Source organism: Otolemur garnettii, unplaced genomic scaffold, assembly GCF_000181295.1.
Source record: "Otolemur garnettii isolate 467f Iridium unplaced genomic scaffold, OtoGar3 scaffold00028, whole genome shotgun sequence".
Taxonomy (NCBI): Eukaryota; Metazoa; Chordata; class Mammalia; order Primates; family Galagidae; genus Otolemur; species Otolemur garnettii.
Window position 1 is genome coordinate 8,324,572 of NW_003852423.1, and position 8,628 is coordinate 8,333,199.

Here is an 8,628-nt window from a genome sequence, read left to right on the forward strand (position 1 = left end):
TAACTGGACAGTAAACTAGGCAGAAATTGCTTTATAAAAAAAAGAGAGAGAAAGCCCAATGTGCCACTTTCTGTAGAGAACCCACAGCTCAGTTTTGTTTGGAGCAAAGAAATAAGAAACTTTTGATCATATTAGAAGAAAGTCAGCCACAGGTTTGGAATCTGTACTCAAACCACGCATGCCATGAGGACCATTCTGCTATTACGATGGATTTGCTGCTGCCTTTGTCTGCTCTCTGTCCATAATACTGACAGGTATGAACAGACCAGCTACTGGTGTTTGGAACAATCCTTATAGTGTTACAGTATCAGGCACAGCATCTCACTGCCTTCACACCACTGGTTCTCTTCATGTCCCTGGGCTTCCTCCTTCTCAGTAAAGTTGTTTTTGCTTTCTAAGGTCTTGCTGATCTCAGCAGTCTTCCCCAGGACCACATTGGCAACAGCCTTGCATGTGACAGCTAGCAAATCTTTGACGCCTAAGCAGTTTGCAACCAGGATAAGTTCAAAACATGTTCCTTGGTCAACTTTCAGGAATTCTTGGTCCCCAACAGGGTTACCGTCTGTTTGGTTTTCTTTGTTCCCATCATCCTCAAAGGAGGAGAAGGGGTCGTCCTTGCAGTGGGCACAACTCTGAATGACAGTCTCTAAATATTGCTGCATTAACAATTGGCCAAGGAACTGGGGCATCATCTCCTGCATCATCCGTTCACAAACCTTCCAGCATGGTCTTGATAGTCACAGAGTATTTGGTAATTTCCTCATCAACTTCACAGATCTCTTCAGCAAAACTCTGCAACTTTATTGAAGGTATGGGGTCAAAAAAGTGACTGTCCAGTGACTGATGAGAGCACAAGAAGAGAAAGATGATGCTCTTATCCTATGGCTTTGGCAAAAAAAAAAAAAGACAAAGAAGGAGAGAAAAAGGCAGAGAAGAGGGCGGCGCCTATTGCTCAGTGGGTAGGGCGCCAGCCCCACATACTGAGGGCGGCGGGTTCAAACCTGGCCCCAGCCGAACTGCAACAAAAAAATAGCCGGGCGTTGTGGCGGATGCCTGTAGTCCCAGCTACTAGGGAGCCTAAGCCCAGGAGTTGGAGGTTGCTATGAGTTGTGTGATGCCACAGCACTCTACTGAGGGCAATACAGTGAAACTCTGTCTCTACAGAAAAAAAAAGGGCAGAGAAGAAGACCACTGAAAAACTTCCCTCTTATAAAACAGAATGGAGATCTCCTGTACAGTCAAGGACAGTAAAAATGAAAGCTAAGGTTTTTTGAGTACTTAATATGTGCAGTGTACTATGCTTTGCATATATTAATTTGTGGCCCAAATCCTCTAATAGCTTCCTATACCTGTTGGAGTAAAATACAAGTTCTTTACCATAGTCTGTGATGTTCAATATGCTTTGGTACATGACCCTGCTCCCTGATACTACTACACTGGCATCCACACTATTTCTTGAGATAATCAGTACTCCCCTGCCTCAGGGCAATTGAACTTGCTATTCGCACTACCTGGAATTCTCTTTCCCCCAGATAAGTGTGCGACTTTCTCCCTCCTTCAGGTAAGACTTTCCCTGCCCACCTCCCTGTGTAACACAGATGTGTGGTGTGTGCCATGCACAGACCATCACTCCCCTCTGCCTCATCCTTTTCCCCTGCTTTATTTTTCTTTTTAGCTCTTACTATTCCCTGACAAACTATTTGTCTAATGTCCATCTCTGTCAAATAGATTGCAAGTCTCATTAGATTTGGGGCTTTGTTTTGTTTTGTTTTTTAGACAGAGCCTCAAGCTGTCCCCCTGGGTAGAGTGCCATGGCATCACAGCTCACAGCAACCTCCAACTCCTGGGCTCAAGTGAGTCTCCCGCCTCTGCCTCCCAAGTAGCTGGGACCACAGGCACCCACCACAACACCTGGCTATTTTTTGGTTGCAGCCATCATTGTTGTTTGGTGGGCCCAGGCTGGATTTGAACCCGCCACCTTAGGTGTCTGTGGCTGGTGCCTTAGCCACTTGAGCCACAGACGCCGAGCCTGGGGCTTTGTTTTATTCACATTAATAATGTTCTCAGAACCATGTGTGACATATAACAGGTGCTCTTTAAATATTTTGAATCAATTAATTAATTTAGCCCACAGGCAAAGCCTATTTGGAAAACATGCCCATGTATCTTTGGAGGCTGGAACTATGTATTCCAATGGTGGCCAAGATCCTAAGATTAGCAGGATCTAAGTAAACTGGGCTAAGATGTCTGCAGAGCAGCTGAATGCTTTGCAGTGAGGGAAGAACACACTCTGGGGCTGTTCCACCCAATGGAGGGAAAACTGGAGCAACTAGCCTAGAACCCTGATCGAGGCTGTGATAACTGTTCTTTTCTTGGGAAGAGGGAGATTAGGTGAAGGTCTAAATGAGGGGAGGTGGTGTCTTTCAGAAATACCCTTGGAAGGAATGACATAGCTGGATAGAGTGTTTAGGGTTGTAAGAGTGCTGTTGAGTCAGAGTCTACAGATGGTTTGAGGATCCAAAATTAATTCATTTTCTGGGAGAAGTGGATGAGACACAGATGGGTAGAAATTCCGAGTGGCAAACATCCCACTTAGCAATGCACTGTGCATCTGAAAGCTGTCCAGTGTATTCTGGAAATTTCAGAATTTCACTCTGTTGAAGTCAAATAAAATACAGAGATAAATCTTCGAAATTACAACATTTTATTTTGGAAGAAAGAATTGTAGTTTGAGGCATAAGTGCAGACTGGGTGGTCTTGAGAGTGTCTAAAGAACAAAGAGAAGGTTAGAGGTTTTATTTTTTTTTTTAAGAGACAGAATACGTGTGTCTCAAAGGAGTAGGGCATGGGCCCCATATTCCAGAGGTGGCAGGTTCAAACCCAGCCCTGGCAAAAAAAAAAAAAAAAAAAAAAAACCTGCAAAAACTAAAAAGGGCGGGGGGAGAAATTCTATGTAGTGCTTTTTTTTTTTTTTGAAACAGAGTCTCACTCTGTTGCCCAGGTTAGTGTGTTGTGAAATCAGCCTCGCTCACAGCAACCTCAAACTCCTGAGTGGAAGGATCCTCCTGTGTCAGCCTCCTGAGTAGCTGGGGCTATAGGCACCCACCACAATGCCAGGCTAATCTTTCTATTTTTAGTAGAGAGAGGGTCTGTCTCTTGCTCAGGCTGGTCTCTAATTCCTGAGCTCAAGCAATCCTCCACCTCAGCCTACCAGAGTGTTAAGATTACAGGTGTGAACCAGTGCACCCAACCTATGTAGTGCTTTATGAGAAAGTCTGTAGTAAGATTTCGGGTAGCTGGAAAGTTTTGATGGGTAAGTGATAACAATGGGTAAACCAGTCCTAAAGTCTTCGGAGGTTGTTTCAGCAGCTCTTGTATAAAACTGGTTTGGGGTTACAGCAGGCAATTTCAGCAGCCAGGCTTGCAGAGACTTACATTCTTAGAGAAATGTTATATGCCCTGAGAGTTTCTTTTCCCCTCTGGTGTATTTTAGTTGGGTATGACAAAAATGATCCAATTTCTGTGACCAACTTTCACAACTCTTGCCCAGGATGACCTCTTGAATTCTCTTCAGGTTCCTGTTGGAAAGAATCTGAGTTCTCCCCAAAGAAATCCAGGTAACTAAGACTCTCTTTGGTACTCAGGCCAGGTAGCTGACCATACTCAGAAGGACACATGGCCTCCTAAAAGAAAGGCTATTGGTGATAGGATGAGGTACCAGCATCGAGCTGGGGACTGCAACTCTCTCGGGCTAGACTTCGTATGCTATGCTTCATCCTGAAAACTGCAACAGAACATAATTTCCATACGTATTAGGAGAAAGTAGTGAGTTTATTTGCTTCAGAGGCAGTGTGGTTGAAATAATAAAACTATGAGAAGGGACTCATGTCTCACCTGATCAACTGCTCACTTCCTAAAAAGCTATACAACAAAATGACCTATGGATAGTCTGAATGTTTAAATCAACTAGGTAATCCCGCTGATTAAAAGATTCTTACAGGGCCAGGCATGGTGGCTCATGCCTGCAATCCTAGTATTCTGGGAGGCCAAGGGGCGAGTAGATTGCTTGAGCTCATGGGTTCCAGACCAGCCCGAGCAAGAGAGAGACCCTGTCTCTACTAAAATTACCAAAAAAAAAAGTGAGGGTGGCACCTATGGCTCAGTGGGTAGGGCACCAGCCCCATATACCAAGGTGTGGGGGGGGTGGGTGGTTTCAAACCCAGCCCTGGCCAAACTGCATCAAAAAAATAGCCAGGTGCTGTGGTGGGCGCCTGTAGTCCCAGCTATTTGGGAGGCTGAGGCAAGAGAATCGCCTAAGCCCAAGAGCTAGAGGTTGCTGTGAGCTGTGACACCATAGCTCTCTACCGAGGGCGATAAAGGAAGACTCTATCTCTACAAAAAAAAAAAAAAAAAAAGTGAGGCAAGAGGATCGCTGGGGCCCAAGAGTTATAGGTTGCTGCAAGCTATGATGACGACACGGCACTCTACCTAGGGCCACAGCTTGAGACTCTGTCTCAAAAATAAATAAATAAAAGATTCTTATAGGAAATATTTTGGTGAAGTAAACAGTTCCTAACTTATAGTTTCAAAAATGAAACACATTTCTATACTTCCAGTTTTCACATAGCAAGGCATCTGTTTACATAAGCCAGTTTCTGATCTGTAGACCACAGTGCTGAGTTTCCACGTCGGTTGTGCCAAATAATCGTCTCTTGGCAGGGAAAAGATGCACAGGCAGGCCCTCAAAGACGAGGACAGATGGCACTCCATTGGAGGTACTCTTTGTTTTAACAAATATTGACACTTTTGCAGGAAGCAGATCCAGATCCTGTTTCTTCCTAACTCTCCCTCTCTTTAATCTCAAAGGTTTGGAGAGATATAATTCAACAGAAGTGGGGAAATTCACTTACCACTGAATTACAAAAGGACATACATCACACAGAATAATGTGCACAGTCAACTGGTGCTTGTAATAGTCACAAAGTAGTAAATAATACTGGGACACTGTGATCACAAAGCACTTTCAGACAGAAATGAGACAGCGTAGAAAGGCAGAGAGGAGAAAACAGTAGATGAAACTTTCTTTAAAAGATCCTTTTTGGCTTGGCACCTATAGCTCAACCAGCTAAGGCGCCAGCCACGTACACCTAGGGTGGCGGGTTCGAATTCCCAGCCCGGACCCACCAAAACAACAATGACGGCTGCAACCAAAAAATGGCCGGGCGTTGTGGCGGGCGCCTGTAGTCCCAGCTACTTGGGAGGCGGAGGCAGGAGACTCGCTTGAGCCCAGGAGTTGGAGGTTGCTGTGAGCTGTAATGCTACAGCACTCTACCCGGGGGGACAGCTTGAGGCTCTGTCTCAAAAAAAAAAAATAAAAAATAAAAAAAATAAAAGATCCTTTTTGGCCAGGTGAGGTGGCTCACACCTGTTATCCTAGCACTCTGGGAGTCTGAGGTGAGTGGGTCACTTGAGCTCACGAGTTTGAGACTAGCCTGAGCAAAACCAAGACCCCATCTCTACTAAAAATAGGAAAAAAAAAAAAAAAAACCTGAGGCAAGAGGATAGCTGGAGCCCAAGAAGCAGAGGTTGCTGTGAGCTATGATGCCATAGCACTCTACCCAGGGTGACAGCTTTAGATTGTCTCAAAAAAAAAAAAAAGAAGATCCTTTTTAATCTAGGTTTTAGTAATAGTAAAGTTTAGTAAGATAATCAGAGAATATTTACTGCAATTCAAAATTAGAATATTCTATTTTCAAAAAGGTACCACTAGTAACCATATGTGATCCTTTCTGGGCAGCTTTTGGCAGAATACAGCTAACCCTCCCCCCAAAGTTTATATTCTTTAACTCAGAAATTTGGGGACGTTTACATTGTATAAAAATCAGATATGTACCCCAAAATATGTGTAACCAAAATTTAACTGTTTATAATTATAAAAAAATGGATAATATAAACATTTATTAGTAGCAAACTGTTTAGCTAAATCAAGTTACACACATACTATTGAGTACTTTACAGCCCATAAAGATAACAATGTAGAGCTATTTGTTTATATGGACTCAGTATAAGTGGTTTTTCAAAAGCAGTTACAAAAAGCAACCAGATGGGCAGGTTACAGTGGCTCACTCCTGTACTCCTAGCACTCTGGGAGGCTGCCTCAGGTGGATTACCTGAGCTCAGGAGTTCAAGACCAGCCTGAGACAGAATGACACCCTGTCTCTAAAAAATAGCTGGGCGTGGGCAGCGCCTGTGGCTCAGTGCATAGGGAGCTGGCTCAAACCCAGCCCCAGCCAAACTGCAACAAAAAATAGGCAGGCATTGTGGTGGGTGCCATAGTCCCAGCTACTTGGGAGGCTGAGGCAAGAGAATCGTGTAAGCCCAGGTGTTGGAGGTTGCTGTGAGCTGGGACGCCACAGCACTCTACTGAGGGCGACAGAGTGAGACTCTGTCTTTAAAAAAAAATAAATATAAAAAAAAATAGCTGGGCTTGTGGCAGGTGCCTGTAGTCCCAGCTACTCGGGAGGCTGAGGCAAGAGAATTTCTTGATCCCAGGGGTTTAAGGTTGCTGTGAACTATTACACCATAGTACTCTACAGAGGGCAACAAAATGAGATGCTGTCTTAAAAAAAAAACAAAAAAACAAAAAAAAGGCAGGCTGGCAGCATGCTCAGTGGGTAGAGCACCAGCCACATACACCGAGGCTGGTGGGTTAAACTCAGCCCGGGCCTGCTAAACAACAATGGCAATAGCAATAACAACAAATAGCTGGGCGTTGTGGTGGGTGCCTGTAGTCCCAGCTACTAGGGAGGCTGAGGCAAAAGAATAGCCTAAGCCCAAGAGTTTGAGGTTGCTGTGACCTGTGATGCCACAGCACTCTACCCAGGGCGACATAGTGAGACTCTGTCTCAAAAAAAAAAAAAAAAGAAGCAGTCTGATGCAAAAAAAAAAAAATCTTTATAAAATTATATAATTAAGATGTAAATTATCATAGAAATTATTATTAGAAAACAATATATATGCATATGTGTACATTACATAGAAACAGTTATCTTTGGGCGGCAGCCCTCTAGGTGCTTTTAAGTTCCTGCTTCCTTTCTGTAGGGTCTGTTGCTGGTTGACAATGTGCATATATTACTTCTGTAATTCGGGGGGCAACTAAAGTTATTTTCAGGCTGTAAAATGTAAGTCACAGGTAACTTTGAATCCGCTTCTCTTATAAAAGCCTGAGGTAGCATTTTTCTGGGGATTTGCTGTGGGTGGGACAAAAGAATAAAAGAAGGATCAGTGCAGAGCAAGCCTACAAGGTAGGACAGGGACAGAGTAAAGCCAGCCTTTCCGGCACCAGGGACTGGTTTCACAGAAGACAAATTTTCTGAGGATGGATGGAGGAGAATGTTGGATTCTCACAAGGAGCTCACAACCTAGATCCCTCGCGTGCACAGTTTACAGTAGGGGTTCTGCTCCTATGAGAATCAGATGTGACAGGAGATAGGGTGCGGGCAGTGATGCTAGTGAAGGCAAGCCGCTGTAAATATAGATGAAGCTTCCCTGCCGCTCACCTCCTGCTGTGCAGCCCAGTTCCTAATGGGCCATGGATCAGTACCGGTCCTGGGGTTGGGAACCATAGGAGTAAAGGACTCAGATGGGCTTCTCCGACAAGCTACTGTCAATAAGACAAACCTCCTCTGCGTCACGCGCTCCGCCATGAGGACTGGGATTGCCCCTCTGGCGCCAGTGCCCTGGCTCCCTGTTTCTGCAATGTTCCCTCCTATACCTTTGCCCTGAGGCTGTCTCAGACTCAGCAGCACCCAGCAGGCCCCAGTTTTTACTCAAGGAAGGAAGACATTCTTCTCCCTCCACCCCAGCTTTACTGAGGTATAACTGACAAATAAAAAGTATAAATATTCAAGGTGTACCTTGTGACGATGCAGCATATATACACTGTGAAATGATTGTCACATCAGGTTAATGAACACCTCCATTACCACAGTTAGTTACCACTCAGGGATGTGTGTGTGTCTGTGGTGTGGTAAGGACACTTTACTCTCTTTGCAAATTTCAATTATAGATACAGTATTATTAACTACTATCACCATGTTGTACATTAGATCCCCAGAACTTACTTTTTGACAGTTTGTACACTTTAACCAACATCTCCCCGTTCCCCTCACCTCCCAGCCCCTGGCAACCATGATTCCACTCCCTGCTTCTATGAGTTGGACTTCTTTCTTCAGTTTCCATATCTAAGTAAGATCATACAGTATTTGTCTTTCTGTGTCTGGCTCATTTCACTTGGCATAATGTCCTCCAGAGTTATCTCTGTTGTGACAAAAAAAAAGAACTTCCTTCTTTTTAAATGGCTAAATAATATTCCATAAAAATAGTTCTTATATAACAACAAGAACAAAACAAAGAGGAAGAGAAAATACAATTAAAAAAATCTACTAGTTTCCCTGGAATGCCATAACAAATGACCATAACCTTGGTGGCTTCAGACAAAAGAAATACATTCTCTCACAGTTCTGGGGACCAGAGCTCTGAAATCAAGGACCTGGCAGGACCATGCTCCCTTGAAAGCTCTAGGGCAGGACACCTTCTTGCCTCCTTCAGCTCTTGGCATTCCGGGGC

General features: G+C 44.2%; 1 pseudogene; it reads right to left on the minus strand.

The window, feature by feature from the left end:
* Positions 1-299: 299 nt before the first annotated feature.
* Positions 300-7,706, minus strand: LOC100952401 (annotated as a pseudogene).
* Positions 7,707-8,628: the final 922 nt, after the last annotated feature.